This window comes from Anastrepha obliqua, chromosome 1, assembly GCF_027943255.1.
Source record: "Anastrepha obliqua isolate idAnaObli1 chromosome 1, idAnaObli1_1.0, whole genome shotgun sequence".
Taxonomy (NCBI): domain Eukaryota; kingdom Metazoa; phylum Arthropoda; class Insecta; order Diptera; family Tephritidae; genus Anastrepha; species Anastrepha obliqua.
This window is the reverse complement of record NC_072892.1, coordinates 113271506-113292260: the sequence shown is the minus strand read 5'-3', so window position 1 is coordinate 113292260 and position 20755 is coordinate 113271506. Positions and strand designations below refer to the sequence as shown.

General features: G+C 35.2%; 1 protein-coding gene across 4 annotated transcripts in view; it reads right to left on the bottom strand.

The window, feature by feature from the left end:
- The window catches only part of LOC129235670 (RNA-binding protein Pasilla), a 151384-nt gene that overhangs the window by 123892 nt on the left and 6737 nt on the right, over positions 1-20755 (bottom strand). The window contains exons 1-2 of one of the 4 annotated variants that reach the window (XM_054869644.1): positions 6716-7088; positions 6384-6636 (exon numbers count right to left, since the gene is read on the bottom strand). The gene's annotated coding sequence lies outside the window, so the exon portion shown is untranslated. Of the gene's footprint in view, positions 1-6383; positions 7089-11979; positions 12095-20755 lie in introns of those variants that run through there. The other 3 variants (XM_054869643.1, XM_054869642.1, XM_054869645.1) reach the window with 3 other exon arrangements.

Below are 20755 nucleotides of genomic sequence, written 5' to 3'. Positions count from 1 at the left end.
TTCTTTTCCGTACTGCTCCAATATAGAAACTTATTTTAGGGCCAATATTTCGTGCATGTAGAAAACAGTTTATCAACTAACGTAAAGACAAGGTGGCGCAAAACTAATCACGCTATCGGAATATTTGTAATTATTGCAATGACGCCATACGTCAATCTTATTTGACACTTGTGAACTAGACTGCTGCAGTTTACAAATTGCTAATTGCATGTACATATGTATGTAGAGTATTGCCTGTCTAAATGGAGAGCGTTAAGGTCAAGTAAAGGTTTCAAACACTCAAAAAAATTTGAATTTTCTTGTTTAGAAAAATAGTTATTCAAACACAAAATTAAATGATTAATTTTGCACCACCTTGTATAAGCAACTAATTTTACAGTGCTAAACTCGTTCTCACGACAGTCAGTTCTATATAGCCGGTACGACCGGGACTTATATTCCTGCAAGTACTGCCACTTCAGCAGAATGCTCTTAACATTAATGAAGAACGATTCTGCTGTTGCAACAACAACAATAACAGCGTTAAACTTGTAATAGTCTAGAAATGCATCACATCTACGCTCTTCAGGTACGAGCTTTCTGGTATTACAAGAATGGAAAAAAATAATGCAATGGAGCAAAGAAAATAATGTAATTTGAACTTGAAATTAATTCGTTTAGAAAGTAAGATTCCACTTCTACTTACTTTCCTTCAGCTAATCTCATCTAATTCATTTCAAAAATGCTTCCAAAAAACTATCATCTACCACTTGTGCTAATTATCTTATAATATCGAGTACCACACTTACCAAACTACTAATAAGTGCGATTAGAAACCAAAGTTAAGGCCATTTTGAATAACCATACAATTAACTGGGTCATGGTCAACATTTTTTAATTCCAAGGGAATCGTATGAAATGTGCACGAGTCAACAGAAAGCCAAAGTAAAAACAAAAAATTCAAAATTGTTGTACATGCATGTAAGTACGTAAGTACGCAAGTGCATACACAGCATACTACATAAGTGCCAACAATGAATTCCAATAAAATGTATTGCTGCGAACAACAAAACGAAACTATTTAACAATGTAATCAACTAAGTCGAACTATATAGTAATGCGCAATGCAATGCAGCGATGCTTGCACAAACACATTCACGTATGTAGGTATGTACATGCATACTCAGCCAGAGTGGGCTTATTGATAGATGCATATCATGTCGGTGCATGTTTATGTATGCAAGTGTGTGAGTGTGCGATTATAGCTGTAAACAAGTGTACTGGGTTTCTACTAAAGTTTGAAATTCGCCAACTGACTAGAATGTGATATTTACATACATACATACATATATACAAGCGGTGTACTTGTACCGCAAAATTGTCGAAATCATTCGCTATCAGTTGCTACTGTAGCACAAATTTTGTTATTGTCGTTTTTGTTCTTTTCAAGTTTCTATACTTCTTTACATATAACAATTCCTATAGGTTGCTTAGAAGCTAAACCGCGAATGCACTGAATTTAGCGCGCATTCGAAGAAATTTACTGTGAAGAGGGAAGAGCGTGCGGGAGGATTGGGAATCACACATGCTTACTTACCTACATACATATGTATGTGCATATGTATATAGAATATATAATATATATGTATGTATGCATTTATGTACATAGGTATATGCATTTGTTTCTAAATTGGCATTGCACGCAAATTAGCTTTGTACAGCGCGCTCACAGCGGGTAGCTTAGTATGCACGTACAAGTAGTTGTGAATTCAGAGAGCACCTGTTAAGCGGGTGGTGGAAGGCACCCACTCGTACAGACCTTAAAAACAGATTAGAAAATGTACGAGAATTCTAAGCTAAGTCAAGACTTATAGGCAATGATGTCGTAACGCCGGTGTAGCACGTAAAAACGCATAATCATGCATACATATGTACCTATGTATGTACATATGAATGCATGGCACTATAGGAAAAATGTTACTTGTGGAAAGTGCTAACTACCTGTGTGTATACGAGGTGTGGCTAATAAATAGTGACACTGGCACAGTTATAGAAAAAGTACACCAGCGATCGCCAGCATGAAGCCTGCTCTTTCGAATTCAGCAGAGGTCGCTTTTGTTAATAATAGCCTTTGTTGGCATACGAGTTGCAAAAATGTTTTTACTGATACACTAAATAAAATTAATGCCAATGAAAGTTATTCAAACTTTTTCAAAAGTATAATAGTATGTAATAACTAAGAGGTTTTTCACTCCTGACCTTGTACCGCAGCGTCAGTCCATGCATTGAGTGAGCAAATCAAAATTCAAGGCAATAGTGAAGAGTTTTGCGCTACTCAAGGATTTTTTTTATTTCCTTGGCAATAAATTGAATACAAAAAAAATGAATGTAACGTTAGAATTTAATGTCGTTCCTAATCGGAGCTTAGAACGGAGGGAAATTTCGCTCCTTCAATGAGTTCTGGAGTATCAAACTATTAGACAACATTGCTATCTTCTCAGTGGAGAGAGTTAACAACTCACAGCAATATCAGTTCCATCTGATTCATAACAAAAGAAATGGAGATTATCAGCGACGCAGGTTTCCTTTGTGATTGATAGACACAATCACGGCTTCACCCTAGATGTAGTGCAAATGCGGTCCTGGATTGAAAGGAGGGGAGGTTAGAAGGTGCCGAAGTGCGCAAGGGCAATTCAAGGAACGAGCTTTTCATTAAGATAATACGCCAGCTTATTTTGCATAGTCTCTCAAGACATTTATTGCCAAATACACTGTGTCAGTGGTAGACTATTCGCCTTAATCGAAAGGCCAAGGCAGCGTGGGAATCCATTCCTGTTGAACGTTGTAGGGGTTTAATAATGGCAAGGCGCTCTGTAGCAGAAATAAGGCAAAATATTAATGCATACTTATCCCTTTCGCCTTCATTTTTTCTGATTTCACTATTATTCTGCATCATTTTAAAGTATTTTTCTCGAAGGATTTCCGCATTTTATTAACTTTTGCACATAAAGTAAAAAAAATTGTTTTTCTTAGATGAAAAGACTGATTGCAAGCATTTTAAATTTATAAAATAAAACCTAATGCGCAATCCTGATTTTATTGAAAAAAGTCTCAAATGGAGAGAACTGGGCATCATTCAAAGTATTTTTCAGCGGTTGCATGTATGTACATAATTTCGTACAACTGAGTGCCTACTGAGCGGTCCCTGAATAAATACTAGCCACTATTTTCATGTTGCTAGGTAATTATCTTTATGAATATACTCATATTTACATATATTTGAATATATATACATATGTACATATATGCAAGTACGCTTCAAGCAGATGGGTTGGCTCATGACAATTCCGCATCATGTAACGAGTCACGCGTTTTCTAATACAAACCTAACAAATACTTGCCTGTAAATGAGTACATATTGTACATAAGTACTTGAACATACACGCAATTTTATATATGTATGTATACAAGTATAGACATATGTATGCATACATATATAAATGCATACTCATCAATTTTGTATATTAATATTCATTCTTATTTATATCCCCATTTGGAAAAACTTTTGTGCTACTGACTTCCGTCGGGTCTTCACAGAACACCGGATCTTCTTACGCCACTTTCAATGATATCTGTGGACTTTTAACAAAACAATGTGACTTTAAGAGGTTTTACTTGAAATCAATAGATTTGGAGTTATTATAGAAAAGTTTAATATTTTATTCAACGTTTGTAAAGATGGTTACTCAACGGCTACGAATGACTAAGTGATTATATATTTCGCGAAGAGCAATAAACTCAGAGTCTAACAGAAAATGAGCTAAGCCGACTTAAATTGTTTTATCGGAACTATTCAGATATTATTGCAATATGCGCTATAGACAAGGTGGCACAAAATTAATCATCCTGTCAGAAGAATTAGTACTTTTGACACTTGTGAACAAGAAAACTGCAGTGTACAAACAGGCAAGCAACGGAGTGCCTTAAAATTTCCATCACTCAAATCATTTTATTTTTAAGTTATCCAAACGTAATATTGGATGATTAAATTATTTACTTATTATATACGTAAATAAGTTTCAATCCATACAAGTTTGCCTAGTTTTGCAACTTCAAACGTTTCGTTTCAAAGTTATGTTTAATTATTTTTTATATATTTTATTAAAAGATTATCGCGAAATAGCTTGAATTAAAATTAAATATATATGTATTTTTTTTTTGTTTTTTGCATTATGCATATGAGCTACAACCTATGTAATTATTATCTATTATTATGCGGTACCGTAATGCAGTGGGTGGCGCAGTGCTTAAAATATTCTGAAAAAACTGATGTCAGATTTGATAGATACTCGCTATGTATTTTAACTACTCAAAAAAAGCCTTAGTACCCGTTTGGTGGCGCTAAGTTAGGTTAGCTTCGGTTGAACTGATTAAGTTGCAGTCAGCCATAGACCGGTTCGGTACATAACAATACCTGATGGTGTACTCGTACATTACTTATGTGTTCTGAAATAGTCCACCCGCATGGTGAATGTTTCTATTGCAAATTTAGGGAGACATTTGCAACCTATTGCTGAGATATGTATCTTCCAATCCATCAAACTGTTGAATCCCAAATATTTTAAGCGTGTTTTGAATAACGCAGGACATCTGCAAAGGAGATGATCTACAGTTTCCCTTGAGCCCTGCCCCCTACTTTTCCTGCATTCCTCGCTGTCCAAGAGTCCTATCTTATCAGCACACGCTGCTATGTCCCGTCAGCACGCCTATCATAGTTGTAGAATCTCTTTGTGTTAGTGATAGGATAAATGGAGTACGAGTGTGATCGTCTTGTTTACACATAATCTTTGCATTCCTGCAAGTGGCCAGACTTTCCCATTGCGTCTAAAGATGGCGCTAGAATCGATACTCGTATATTATGGAAAAGCCTATTTGAGATGCGATTTAGTTCACACTTATGACTTAATTGCTTAAAATAAAATGTAATGCTGCTGGAGTGGCAGTTCTTGGCCGAACATAAATCCGGGTCGTTCCGTTAACCTAAAACCGACTGCGGAAGGTTGGTCATCGCTTTTGTCGCTACTGTACCAACTTTGATAAGAAAAAGAAGTACTGAGTATGCAACATTACTATATAAAATCTGTAGTTTCACGTGCATATGAAATTATTCCTGAATAACTTGCACTGTATCACGGTCTTATCAATTAAAATCAATAATAAAAAGAATTGTTACCCAAAAAACACACTACGACTTCTTTACATCTATTTCTCCTGCAGTTGCCCTTTTATTACCTACTTAATATTTTTATGAAAAACATTTTATTGGGATACGTATGGTGGTAAGAATGTACAAAATTTAATTTCAAAAATGGCAGTTAATATAAATTGTAGGCTCTCCTTGAAAGCTTCATAATTAGTTGTAGCTTCAAATGAATTACTCTAAAAATATTAGCTTCAAAGCGTTTAGTTTTATCAGACTGCTGACAACTCTTAGATAGAATCAAAGAGAATCGTCCTAAAAACTGAAAAAGCTTACTAATCTTATCTGTATAAGATCATTTTTTGCACTCTTTGTCACACTCTTTTTAAATCGTAAAAGTCCTGCAACATTAATTCGTAATATGTTCATTGAATGCGCAAGAATGATTGAGTTAATAGTAAGTAGTTTTGAAATTTAGTAGGAAAGAAACTGTGGTTTCGCCTTTTAACTGGTAAAGTTTAACAAGTAAAGTTCATCAACGCTGCTACGAGTTCTAGATCGAAAAGAAGCATTTAAGTAAAAATTTGAGAAAAATCCTATTCGAGGGCATGAGCTAATTAAATGTTTATGGAAGTTGGATCTAAATAAGCTACAGTTTCATTTTTAAAGCACCTAGAAGTCGTCTATCTAATTTTAGAAAGTCTGACTGAACTGTCTTTTCTATACGAAAAAAATTATATGATCTTCTGATTTGAGATCATATGCGCTCGCTCACATACAGGTAGTCCAACATTCTTTTAATTTTATACTTACAAATTAAATAAAAAAACATCACAATTTGTCATTTTTACCCAGTACCTCGAGTAATTTTTGTTTGTAACAATTCCTATATCATTTCCATTTTCAACTATTAGACAAAAAGAGCGACATCCTTTGCATTTGTAGCCACCTACCTTACACATGCACACACACAAACACTAGTACTTCAACCTGCTGCCCTATCTACGAGCCATTGAATCACAAAGCAATTTTTATTCATTTCAATTTAAGCTATTTCACTCACTGACTGCAGGCAATCAGCGGTTTGCTTACTCGTCACCGCATAATGAATTTAAATTAACTACAATAAAAATACATATACATATGTAAATAAATACTACACATACATAAATATATATATATATTTATATATAAATATATTCACCTTTGCTGTTAGTGCCTTTAAGACTTCTATATATAAAACGTAGTATGTATATATAGAATTGAAGGCATTTGTATGCGAATATGTAATCTTGAATTTCTTGCTTGCTTCTAGTTATAGGAGTATGAGTATAGAAATGTTTTTTTTTTTTGGTTTTTTTGTTTGTATTGTGGTTGATCTTGCTGCGCTTTTTTTGCAGTCAACTAAGTTGTTGTAGTTGTTATTGATGTGCTTGTTGTTATTGCTGACGTTTTTACTGTAGTTTAATAAACAATGATTTGTTAGGGCAATTCAAAAAATTTGCAGCTTCTGATTTCTCTGCGCATACTACATACATATGAAAAATTGACGTTGTAGTTGTTGTTGTGGTTGTTCTTGCTGTTATCGTTTTATCTGTTGGTATTTAAGTAATAAATTTGTTGTTTCCGTTTTACTTTTCTAGTTTCAAAATATTGAAATTCGTTGCAATTTGTTGGCTGTGTGTTGCTGCTGCTGCTGTTTTGTTATAAATATTTCTTTCTTTCTCACTTATTGTTGTTGCAATTACACTGCCGTACACATAGCTGAGCTTTCTAATTTAATGCAACGTTGTTGCATTAATATATTGATTGCTCTTGTAGTATTTTTTTTATTTCATGTCTTTTGAAAACTCCTTTATTTTATTAAAGTTTTATTTTTATATATATTTTAAAACACAAAATATTTATGTATGTATTTTTTCTGAACAGTTGCTAGCTCACTAAATTTATTGAGAGAAAACACTGCATTTAGCAAATTTGAAACATACTTGTCTAAGAGATTTCTTTTTTCCGTTTTTTGAAAGCAAAATCACGTGGTGGCTTAACTTTGAACTTTTTGGAAATTGCTGCTTTTTTCTTTTTTTGCTTTTCTTTGCTTTCCAAGTTTGCAGTTACTTTTCCTTAGTAAGCAAATAGCTTTTGATTTGAAATTCAGAACCCTCAAAAATCACTGCTCACCAAAAATAAACTTGAAAAGGTTTCGCTGTCGGTGCCGAACTTCGCTTTTTTACAAACAGCGATCTCTCATAGATACTAATACATTCATGTATTTATATAATATTTTGCTTAATTTTGTTTTTATATTTTTTATATATAATTTTTTTCTCTCTTTCTCAATTATTTATATATTTTTTTAATTTTTTGCTGCTAAATCGCACTTTTTACTTTTGATTTAGCATCAGAATTTCGCGCTGCATTTGCCGTTATCACCGTCGTTTGTCGCTCGTTGCTGCTACCGTTATGCCCGCTTTTCTGTTCCACACAGTCTTCACAGCGCGCCTATCAACCAATTTTCCTTTCGTTTAACGACAATACACATTCGTGCTTGACGTTTTACATACAAACTAGCATTGATTTTATTTTCACACTGAACACGAAAAGTCGCTCGTGTGCTAACCCAACTCGCTCCAATAGACAATATTCGGCCGTCCGAGTTTCCTAGGTGCGCATGTTTCCCAAACATCCATGCGCACACATATGACAAGCAAATGCATTATGTACACATATGCAGCTACATAGTATGTATGTACATATGTATGTATTCACCGTTGTACTCTCGTGCTCACACATCTACTTGTCGTCCGTCCATTTCCGTTCCTCCCTACACACTCGTTCTTGGCAATAGCCTTTTTTCAGCGCACGTTTTTCAATACCTTTCTATGAAATTTTTTTTTCATTTTTTTATTCCTAAAAATTTTCTTCGCCTTCCCATATTATCCTCTACAGAAGTGCTCAACAGAGGCGCCCATACTAAATGCCCATAGTTCATTTTGTCTTCGCACAAGTGCCCACAATCTAACAAAAACAGATATATGTATGTATGTGTATTTATGTTAATGTATATATTATACATATGTTGGTGTGCCTGCCTTTGCCTACTTTGCATCGTTTGATTTTGTTGTTTTGCTGTTTTTTATTAGGGCAGTAGGTTCTTACATATACCTACATATATATGTATAGATGTATATGCAAGAGCACCCGCCAATTCGATCCTACGCTAAGCAACAACAGCTTGACACATCTCCCTATACAATGTAATTCTCTCGCTCTCATGCTTTTTAACATCCACATAATGCTCTTGGTTCCGCATACGCCGCGTAGGTTGGGAAAAGCACCATGTGCCATTCGTTACAATCAGCCCTTGTACTCACCAGTACAAAATTACGTTGATGTTTTGAATATTTTTGTTTTATTTTTGCCATATTTAGTCTCAAAATTTTGTGCGAGTTCTTCAGTTGAGTATAACTATTGGAAAGAGCAGACACCAAGAGTTTGTATTGCATGTTAAGAGTCAAAGCTCTTTCAATGCGCATTGCAAGGAGTACCTTATGCCGGAAAGAATTGTTTTTTTTAGTTTACTTGATACAATGCGTATGCAGTATTTGTGCATATTCTCATATGGGAATAGGAAATAAACCTAATGCTTCATAATTAGGTTAGCCATTATAGCAGAACTAAAACCGAAACGAATCAATAATAAACATTAACAATAACGAAAATTCTAAAATACTTAGGTACGTTGTACAGGTTGATCGATTCGTAATAGAATCGGTTCTATTATGTGTTTTTTATAAAAATCGAATAGTAGTATTTAGTTACTTATATAGGTTAGGTTAAGTTAGCCTGGGTTGGGTTAGGTTAGGTTGGATTAGCGTGGCTGCCTCCTAAGGAACACTTTAAAAAGGTGGTAATGGACAGGTTAGGACCTAGGCATCTAATTAGCTTCAATAAATAATTCATAAAATATTATGAAAGCGGATAAATCTTCGCGTGCTTTAAGTGGAAAAACTGTATATTTTTGAAAACATTTTATCATTATTCTGTCTCCATATTTACATACATATTTTAACCAGCGACTAAAATAATAATTTTTATATGACAGTAATTTATTAGATAACTAATGACCAACAATTTCGGCTTGAGTGAAAAATAAAATATATATAAGATAAGATGATTTTGCTCGAGCATAAAAGCAGTCCTAGGAGCTTCATACGAGTATGAGTCCTAGAAGCTCGAAAGGATATATGTATCGGGTTTTTCAATAGGTGCGCTTCAACTTTTTTCCGATAGGGAGGGCGAACGACGCAATATTTTTTATTTTTCGCTTGTCATTAGTATACATTTCATCATGGAACGCTACACACTTGAGCAACGATTGCAAATCGTACAAATTTTTTATGAAAATAATCGTTCTGTTGCTGCTACTTTAAGAGCATTACGGCCATTTTACGGTCCATTTAACAAGCCGTCCCGTTTTGGGGTTATGTGAAGTCATTGGTCTACAGTAACAATCCGGCGACGATTTGTGAGCTCAGAGCCAATATTGAACGCGAAATTGCTGGAATTTCGGCCGATTTATGCAAAAGAGTGGTCGAAAATTGGGTTCAACAATTGGACTTCGTAAAACGTGCACGCGGTGGTCATGCAAAAAAAATTGAATTTCATACTTAAATGTATATGTTCAAACTCGATAATAAAAAAAAAAAATTAGTTAAAAAAGTCAAACCGTTGGTTTTTTATTCAAAAAAGTTCAAAAGTTGAAGCGCTCTTACTGAAAAACCCTATGAACTTCACGAGCCCTTTTATCCTCCAGTAGCTTCTTAATAGTGTAGAATATAGCTGTTACTTTTCCTTTGTTTGAACGAACAATTTTATCACACATAACCAATTAATAATTACACTGTACTATAAAATCAAACTTTTTCCAAAATAAAAAGGTGGCAATAGAGAGAAGCAAAACAAAATATACCCCTAAGATAAAATTCAGACACAAACATCCACATTGCCAATGTATGTAAATTTTTCTTGTCGCTTCTACCAGAATCTACTGAGGGAACCTTGTTTTATTATGTTTTACCGTGTTATTAATTTTTTTTTTAAGAGGTAGAGAACTATTTTTAAAGTTACTTCGTAATTACTTCGTTGATTTTATTAACGCTCACATCCATTCAAGCTTGCATATTTCTTTGCTTATTTTTTTTTATAAGGAAAAAGTACAAGATTTACTCGCCCATTCAGCCCGAATTCTTTCTTAATCGATATTTAGCGTATGATGCATATTGCATTGGTTGGAGAGAGACTAAAACAGTCAATGAAAATTGGCGTAAAATTAATCATCCAATATTGTTATTGAATAAATAAAAAAAAAAAATTATTTTGAGTGATGGTGCAAAATTAATCATCCAATTTTATTATTGAATACTTTTTTTACTAAATAAAGCAACAAAATCTTTTGAGTGATGGAAATCTTTATTTTGACCTGTACGCGCTCCATTGCGCTTGGCTGTTTGTATACTGCAGCTGTCTTGTGCTCGCATGTGCCTGTGGTGTTTGCAGTTCACATGTGTCAAAAATTATTCACGTACGATGCTACAAATAAGTATTCCGATAGGGTGATTAATTTTATGCCACCATCTTGCTCTGCTGTGATTGTAGGAAAAAAGTTCCTGGACTCTACATGGCGGCAGAAAACCTTCGCATCGAGCAAACATTTTCAATAAATGCAAAGCAAGAAATGCCAAAAATATCCTCGAATGGGCATCGCATTCGCTAGATTTGTCCACTTATAGTATGAGTTATTTCTTTTCCAACAACTGGCACACAATATTGGAGAGCGCATCAAAGAATTGTTGCTATCGACATTTAAGGCAATTAGCCGGCCTGTTCTAAACTAACTAAACTGGAACCAGTGACACGCAGTAGATAAAGCTCCAGACTGCCAAAACACTGCTATTCGGACAGCGACGGGCTGCCTCTTGATGTCCCCAATACAACACCTTCACAACGAGGCCAATATGCTACCTGTTAAGGAGCATAACAAACTGATCAGCAAGCAGTTCCTGTTAAGGCGCTACCGTATGTTTCACCCTTGCAGACACCTGCTTGAGCCATGAAGGCACTCCGCACGGCACTAACCACCTTTTCAGATCCACTTTAAAGCCCTCTTATCTAACACGCCTCTCCCTCTGGACCCAACCTGTCGAAACAGAATGTTTCCTGGGCCTACCTTTAGATGAGCCAGGCGAAGATGCGCGGTGATATACTCTACACTGAACAGAACAGAATTACTTCCGATTAAGGCAAACATATTGGCAATCCGGGAAAGAGCTTTGAAGGCGACAAAATAAATTTTGAACTAGCCGAAAGCCCATGCTGCTAGCGCTGCGTCTGCTTCAGTTCACCTAATAATTTATTATCATGTAAGCATTTTAAAATAAAAGTAAAAATAAAAATTTGAACTTGATGATAATTCTCATTTGATTTATTGGCACGATGGCTTTTAGTGCACTACAGTATTTTAACTACATTTGAAATTGAAGAAATGCTGCCAATTGTAAGCAGATACAAACGTACATATAAACCCGACTTAGCTCTCCAACAACACAAAAATCAGGGATTATGTTCATACAGAGAATATTTTTCCTTAAAAGCAAGGCTCTGCAAATTACAAAATAATAACTTACGAGTAAGCGCTCATTCGTGTTTACCCTCTCTGTCTCTCTCTCTCTCTCCCTCTACATACTTGTATATGTGTGCTGTGTTTAATTTGATAAATTATATTATTTATGTGCAATACATACATATGTTTCCGCAAGATATCAATGTAGATGCCAAGCGATCACAAATGAAAAGCTTTCAAAACTGATTTGGTTGATGTTGGTTGATGGTAGGCAAATGCGATTTAAGCTTGGAAATCTGGTGAAGATAGAAATGGTGAAGTTAATATAATGGATATGATGTATACGTTTATGTTGCCTATTTATGTAAACAAGACAAATTTTAGTGTGCTAGAGTACATATGTACATAAATATAATATTTGTGTTTATAAGTATATAATATACATGTATGCTAGTAGTGTAAAATATATTTAAAATTAAGAAAGCGTTTATTGTGGAAATCAGGAGGAATATCAAATGTGTATGAGAAAAAATTAAAAAAATGCATATATACAGGGTGAACCAAAGACAAATGTATTTATAAATCATATGTAATTTTGACGTATATAGATTTTCTGTGATAAAAATATTGACTCTTAGTCTCGCACCTCACTAGAACAACTAAATAAGTGGCTTTGCGCTTAAACGAAGTGAGCGATCAAGGCGAGTGATCTTTTTATGAAAAGAATTGTTGGACTGTTACGAGTACCGGCTTGCTGATGACCAATGGCACTGATTTACAAATAGTTAATGATGTTTTTACTTACGCAAAATCGATCACTGAGTCTCAAAATTCAAATAAGAAATAAAAAAGAAAACGATTTTCGAACATTTTTTTTACTAATTTATAAACCTAAAAAAATTGAAGATATGAATGAAAATAAAACCTACAATAGATATGAAATTTATTCGCACTAGAGTAAAAATACTTATTTTTATTTACTTAAGTCAAATTTGATAGGCAATTAATACAGAGTATATTTTTGTGATCTCATTATTTGGTTTTCCTAGTAAGAAATTATTTAGAGTACTAAATTTGAATTATAAAACTACAATTAACGACAATGTATTAAACTTGAAACACGAACTAACAATAAATACTCGTATCCCTTGAAAATCGTTTTCTTATTTTCTTATAATATCAATCCAGAATTTTAATATATATTTTTTTTAATTTGTTAATATCTTTAAATCTTTTAATTTCAATGAAAAATTAAGCGTGAAGCGTGAACGAAAAATTATTTTTTTTTTATATAATTACCCAATTTTATTTTAAATAATTTTTTTATTAAATTAAACAAAAACGATTTTGAGTGATGGAAATCTTAGCACAAGGCATGAATTTGATCCCTTAGTCCAATTGTGCCCACTCTTTGGGTCACCATTTATTGAACCTAACCTATGGAAATCTTTATTGTGTCCTTTGCGCCCTCAATTGCTTGTCTGTTTGTATAGTTCATAAGAGTAGCTGTCTAGTTCCCGAGTGTCAATATGATTGACGTACGACGCCATTTGCAAAAATTATTAATCTTCCGATGGTGTGATTAATTTTGTGCCACCTTGTATATATCGCTTCTTTTGATCGGTTGACGAATTCTCCAGATAATAAAAACTTTTATGAACTTCTTCTTTGTTCTTAAATCCAAAACCGAATGATATGGGCAGGAAAAAAAGTATGTGAATTTTCGGACTCGGTAAAATCGGTACATTGGACTTGCGAGTTACATATATAAAACCAGTTACATATATAAAACCAAGCATAGATGATTTCATTGCAAGTATAACTAAAGACAAAATGTAATATTAAACCAACTTCCGTTTGTTTGCAAAAATTATTATTAAATTCACAAATTAAATTTATTTTTCGGTCGCAATTCCAGGAATTGCAACCGTTCCAAAATTAACTAACTTTACTGTCCACTACAATAAATATTGTAGTATCAGCATTTCCGTTCCCACACTAAAATGTAATATTAATAAGTATTTTTTCATAAGCCAATGTAATTTAGCAAATAAGAAAATAAAATTGTAATATACCGAGTAAGCAAATATATATACATTTGTAAGCTTTGATTTTACCTGAAGTAAAATCATAAAGCCAGTCTGATTCCTCCCTTCCATTGGAGTAGATTGTTGTATTAAAATAAATAAATAAATTTTAATCAAAAACAGTTTTTAGTTTTTTTTATCGCATTATAACGGCAAAACACGTAAATTGCGTGGTCTGGTATTTGGTTTTTTTTTGCTTTAAACTAGTGTAATCATAGCAGAAGTTATCATACGATGTGTACCGACTCGAATATAATACAAACTCGTCAAGGATCTGAACAATTCAACAATTTTGCACGAATAAAATGAAAATTACTTCAAGCCAAACAAACATCAACTTTGCCAGCAACTCTAATTGGACGTCGAATTTTGCCGAAAAATTATATTTTCGGAAGAGACTCATTTTCATCTCAGCTGGTATATTCACAAACTAAATTAGCACATTTGGAGATCGAAAACCCCGCACTTAATTGTCGAAAGTGGCAGTTTAATTTGAATTTGAAGTGAGGGGGCATCTTTAGAAAGATTTCTTTCCGTTAATTTTGTTGAAAACTCCATTGCGGGTAATTGTAAGAACTACGAAGGCATGATTAGTATCCCATTGGGAACTGAAACTAAAGATAAGAGCTTCGATATCATTGGCATTAGCAGAATCGCGCAGAATGTCATAAAACCCTCAAGCAAACGAATTTTAGAGCAGCAATTTGATCCCGTTAGACTTTGGTTTTGTGTGTCGTCCTTGCAAATTGCGTTGCTGACAGTGAAGCCACATGAATGAAATCGTGTTTCGTAAATAATGGGAATGTTCATTCTTTCTATACAACCGTATACTCGTACTTACGTATATCCCACAAGAAAAGAGTTGTGTTCGTTTCAATTCATTTTTAAAGAGGTAATTATATTAAGACCACCCCCCTACCCACAACAGTTCTAACAACGTGATTTTTCTACTGAGAACATTTCAGCTGTAGATTTGCTACCGGTGTTGCGTGTTTTCTTCCATAAGAACAAATTTCGATCATTCTTTACAAAAAAAATGCACTCAAAAATTGTCAAAAGTTGTCAGAAAAAAAAGTTGTTACAAATCAATACGATTTCTGAGCCACTGTCACTTTATACTTGCCCTAACTACAATTAGTTTTTTCGGTTTTACGATTTCTTCTCAGATACGATTTCTTCTCTTTACAAAATTATAAACACCACTATTTTATTATAAAACTTTAGTTCATACTACAACAATAAAAACATATAATACAAAGTTACAAACTACGAATAAATTTGAAGACAAAAATTCTGACTAAAAAGTTTAAAATTGGGTTTTTTTTAATTCTCTTTAAGAAATAACTACAGAATTATCCGGATATAATCACCGTCTAAAATGCAAGAAATTTATTTTAAGTACCATAGACGGGAAGATGACGAATTTTCAGTGATTGTAAGCGGAAAATGCTGAATTAAATCGTGATTTTTTGTCTATTTATAAGTAAATATAGTAGGTAAAATTGTCGTATAGTTTTTCTAGTACTTATAAGCGGGAAATTCATATATTAAATCCACATATTCGATTACAGTACATGTAGAACAATCACTGACGAATTCTTTTTACTGGCGAACAATTTTCACCCTTGAAAAATATTTCAATAAACTGGTAGAGCACATGCTCTGCAATCTCTTTGGAGCTCATACCGAGACTCAGCGTGAGCACTATTCAGTTACAGAGATCACCGAGTCCCCATTCGAACATTTTTGAAGAAGGTGGTGGAACTCCTCAACAGTGTTGAGCGACTCTACTCATAAGCAAAAAGGAAACAAGCTTTGATAAAAAAGTAACCCATAACTTAATCCATTAGACTACGAACTATGGTCCGTTTCTCAAACCACGCCACGCACAAATATTGAAGCTTTGAAACGTTTCCTTGTCTGAGTAATGAATATTGCTCAATATAGGTGGTGCGTACTGCAATCCGTGCAGTTCCGACGACAGTCGGTTCTACGTTACCGAAACGACCCGGTTTTATATAAGGCCAAGGACTGTCACTCCAGCAGCATTCCACGTACAACAACAACAACGACGTAAGCTCCTATTCCCATGGCAGCCGGTTCTACGTACCGGTATGACTCGGATTTTACCCGACCTAGTAAACTAGACCTATCTATCTTCACTGGAGCAGCTTCATGCAGCAATACTGCTCCCAATACTTATCCTTAGGGCTGGCATTGAGCCTAGCCCTGTGCCCAAAGTGTACTTCCACTGGGCTTTCCAAAGATGGCTCCACCCAAACTCAATATCTGTTAGAAGCAACCAATGCAATGAGGCCACGCTAAAACCTGCTCAGGCCTTAAGACACATAGGGAGTAGTTCACACGGTTTGTAGCGAAATATTGCTCCCACCATCTAGCGCCTCCACGGCTTCTACCTCGCCCTAATGCCCTGGCGCAACCATCTGGCACCTCAAATAGAACATCTACCTCTGCCCCGCAAACCTGGAATGCAACTCATTAAGGAATTTAATCCCTTATATCGAAAAATGTTTTTTATGTCCTCAAACGTAGCTGCTTTTATAACTGTTGATACAAATAAATCTCAAGGAAATACAATTATAAGAGCTCTTATGTACATCACAACTAAGAAAAAAAAATTTAACAAAAATATATGTAGGTGCAAACTAAAAACAATTTTCTTAAAAATTGAGAAACTTTTATTGTAGTCAAATTTTATAATAAACAAGTTTTGACTTCTTTCAAGACGATATTTAAAATTGTTCCAGATCCCGGGATTAATATAAATCAGTATCGCATATTCTGGGACCTGAAAGATACCGACATCCGGGGATTGGCATCCCTAGCATCAAGTCTCAACTATAGTCTGTAAAAATATTTGTTTCTGTAGACTAAATGAAATAAATAAATAAATACTTATAATCTCATACATGCGTTCATATGTTTAGTGCATACGAACAAGTATTCTATATAGTAACCAACAGACACATGACATAATTTAAACAACAACAATTGGATTATATTACGCGTATGGAAGACTGTTTGTACAAATATATGTAAGTACGTAAGAGGTACGGCTAAACGCAAAATGTTTGAATGCTGAAGCTTTTAAGAGATTAATATTCGTATGGGTGTGTGTGTGTGAGTATGTGTGGAAATGCTTGCGAAACGTTGGAACTCTCGAACTAGAGAAGTTAAGCAAAGAAACTCAAAAGCTAAAGCTAGATGCCTCAAGATTAAAACATGAGATACTCGCAGTCTTCATGTATGTATGAGGATTTTCCGAGCATAGAAGGATTTGACTGAAGATATGACAATTAAGAGCGCATTCTGAATTTGAAAACAAAAAACAATAAACAACACAAAAATGAAAGAGTTCTCAAAGTAATTATATTCGTGAGACGCCAATATTGATTTTCAGTGCTTTCAAGCAATACATTTAAAAAGAGAAACTATCAATACAACTAAATATTGGAGCCTAACGTAAAATTTTACAAACATTTAGAAAATTAAAGATTCCACACTCAATTCGCCTAAGAGAGTCACCTAGCGTCTATAAGAGATTATGCAGAGCGCAGAAGAGAACACACACATTGACTATATTTTTTTATATAACAAATACCAATATTTTTTTTAGGTACAGTTGTATATATGCAGGTGTGTATGTGTCTGTTAAACGAAGGAGCTTTTATTAGAAGATTACCAAGATTTTTGTCAAAGCTATTATTATAGGCTTCTTAGTCAGCTATACTTTTCTAAATCAGTATCTTAAAAAAATATTTGCACGCATACATATGTACACAAATTAGTGGAATGAAATGCACAAAGTAATTTTTGTTATTGTTGTTTACTTCAATTGACTATTAGGCGCCTCGTAGATTGGAGGTGTTATTTAACTGTAAGAAAATGTTAATTCTCATATAACCAAACTGACACTTCATTGGGGCACACGAAAGAGCAGAGTAACTCTGTAAGCAAGCTTCACATTGGTGGCTCTCTCTAACAATTTTACTGTGCTTATACTCGCATACGTGCTACACACATACATATGTATGTAGCGTGTATGCATTCATCGACAAATGTACGTATCTACATATGTATGTGTATGTACACAGATATGCGTTTATATACAAATATGACTTTATATTGTTGCTATGTTTGGCTGCTGCTGCAACCACCGAGCACCAAGTCTCGCTGCTTTGACACACTTTTCGATGACGCAGTTGCGCATCGTCGGAAGGTTGTGCAGTGGAACAGTGGGGCAGGGTGAAGGCAATGCGTACACAACACTCCAGCGCCTACATGTAGGTGTGCGTGTATGTATTTACATATGTGCATATGTGCGTTTATTCTCAAGTTGGCGCAATGTGTATTAAAGTTATTTATTTTTGAATGTATGTTTGATATCGATAATTCACAGCATTGGCAGAAACCGATAAAACAATGGTAAAGTTTGTTTTTTATAAATCAATTATTTTCATAGTATCAATATGTACATATATTTAATTAGGCCCATTTTTATTTTACCAGCTGATTATCCAAACCTTCAACCACTACCTGGAACCAAATCAGACATACAGCGGCTGACAAAAATCGTTGGAGAACATTTGTTTCCGCTCTGTGTTCCGACTAGGAACGATATAATATGTATTTTGATGTTTTTCTTATATAGTTTGTTTATTTTCAATTGGAAATGCCATCTAAATGTATAATTTATCACGGCATTTTGGGAGGTTGAATTAGTTTTAAAAGTTTTTTTCGAAGATTTGGGGCTTTATTGTGAAAAAACGGTACAAAATATTTTATTCGAAGTATTGGCCATCGCTAGCTACAACTTTCGCCCATCTTTCGGGCAATTTCCGGATGCCGTTTCTCCAAAATTCTGGCCGCTGCTTGGCTATCCATGACTCAACCCATATTTTGCCTCGTACGAGGAGAACCTCTGGTCCGCCAAATCGAGACTCATATGCCGGAACAAATGATAATCGGAGGGAGCTATGTCTGGACTATACGGCGGGTGGGGTAACACTTCCCAGCCAAGCGTTCCAAGGTATTTTTTGACAGGTTGAGCAATATGCGGCCGAGCGTTGTCATGTTGCAAAATAACCTTGTCGTGCCTTTTTACCGTTTCCGGCCGTTTTTCTTTCAATGCCCGGCTTAAACGCATCAATTGCAGTCGGTAACGATCCCCCGTGATTGTTTCGCCCGGTTGGAGCAGCTCAAAATATACGACGTCGACCTGATCCCACCAAATGCAGAACATGATTTTCTTGCCGTGAATATTCTGCTTGGCCGTCGACGTTGATGCGTGGCCGGGCAAACCCCATGATTTTTTGCGTTTTGGGTTATCGTAGTGGATCCATTTTTCGTCGCCAGTCACCACCAGATGCAAAAAACCCTTCCGATTTTGTCGCTCGATCAGCAATTCGCACGTAAAAAATCGCCGTTCGACGTCGCGCAGCTTCAACTCGTACGGGACCCAATGTCCTTGCTTTTGGATCATTCCCATCGCTTTTAGACGCTTGCAAACGGTTGATTTATCAACGCCCAATGATTCAGCAAGCTCTTCTTGGGTTTGGCACGAGTCCTCGTTTACCAATTCCCCCAATTCCGCGTCCTCGAACTTTTTGGGCTGGCCAAGACGCTCCTTGTCTTCGGTGTGAAAATCACCACTTTTGAATCGTCGAAACCAGTACTCACATGTTGAAATCGACGGAGTATGGTCTGGGTAGGCCTCCTGCAGCAATTCACGGGCTTGGGCTGTATTTTTTTTCAAATTGAAGCAGAAAAACAAAGCTTCCCGCAAATTGCGTTTCGACGGCACGAAAGTTGACATACTCGGAGCACGAAAACACTGCGTTGTTTATACTTCAGCGAAATGACAGATACTGATAAACAAAGCCTAGGGATGTCACCTTTAAAACTAATTCAACCTCCAATATAAACATATATGTATATAATATGTATTTATATGAAGGCAGATACTGTTTTGAAAAGAAAAAAATGCTTTGAATGGCGGTAAGATTAAATTGGACGCCTCCTTACAACACATTTCTAAGAGGAGCTTTTTCATGGCAGAAATACACTTAAGAGGTTTGACATTGACTGCCGAGCGGTGACTCCTATTAGGAAAACTTTTCTATCAGTGTGGTATTTCTTGCCCACACATTATTTCGAGCCCGGGCACTACCGAATGGCAGTCACGCACCGACGCAACCGGCTACAGCGGTCGCTATGTACCTTTAAAAGATTATAAGAAATTATACCATCACTTTTCCCAATCGTGCACTAATAATGGGCCACTGTGATTCAAAATTGAAATTAACAAAGTTGTTAAATCACTTCGATTTACGCTAGACAATTTACTTGAGACAAGTAATTTCAAAATGTTTCACTGTGTTATTTATTTCCCATCGTTAAGAAACATTCACCCTTATGTTTGGCAGTGCGATCACTTGTCGGAACCTGCTGCGCTGGAGAGAAAATTCGATAAAATAAATTTCTTTGTCAGTCCTGCCACTTGTACATTCATTAGTTATAGCAATGAGGACTCCTTAAGATAGAGCACCTCAACTTGGTCCTCAAACGAGGTGAAAGTGAACTGTCGATTCACTGAAATCTCTCCCAACTCTCATTTATGCAAATTCATCTTTATACCCCTTCGTTCGCTTTGAGATTGCTGTGAGTTGAAGTAAGAATAGAAGTATTTTGTGAGACAAAATGCTATACGAGTCCAACAAATTATCGATTACCTCAACGCGACATCCGTGAAAGTATTTCTATTTGATATGTTACAATAGAATAAACAGCCTTCTAAGGGAAATCCGCTCGTGGGTAAGAGGAAAAAATAAAAAAAGAATAAACAATGCA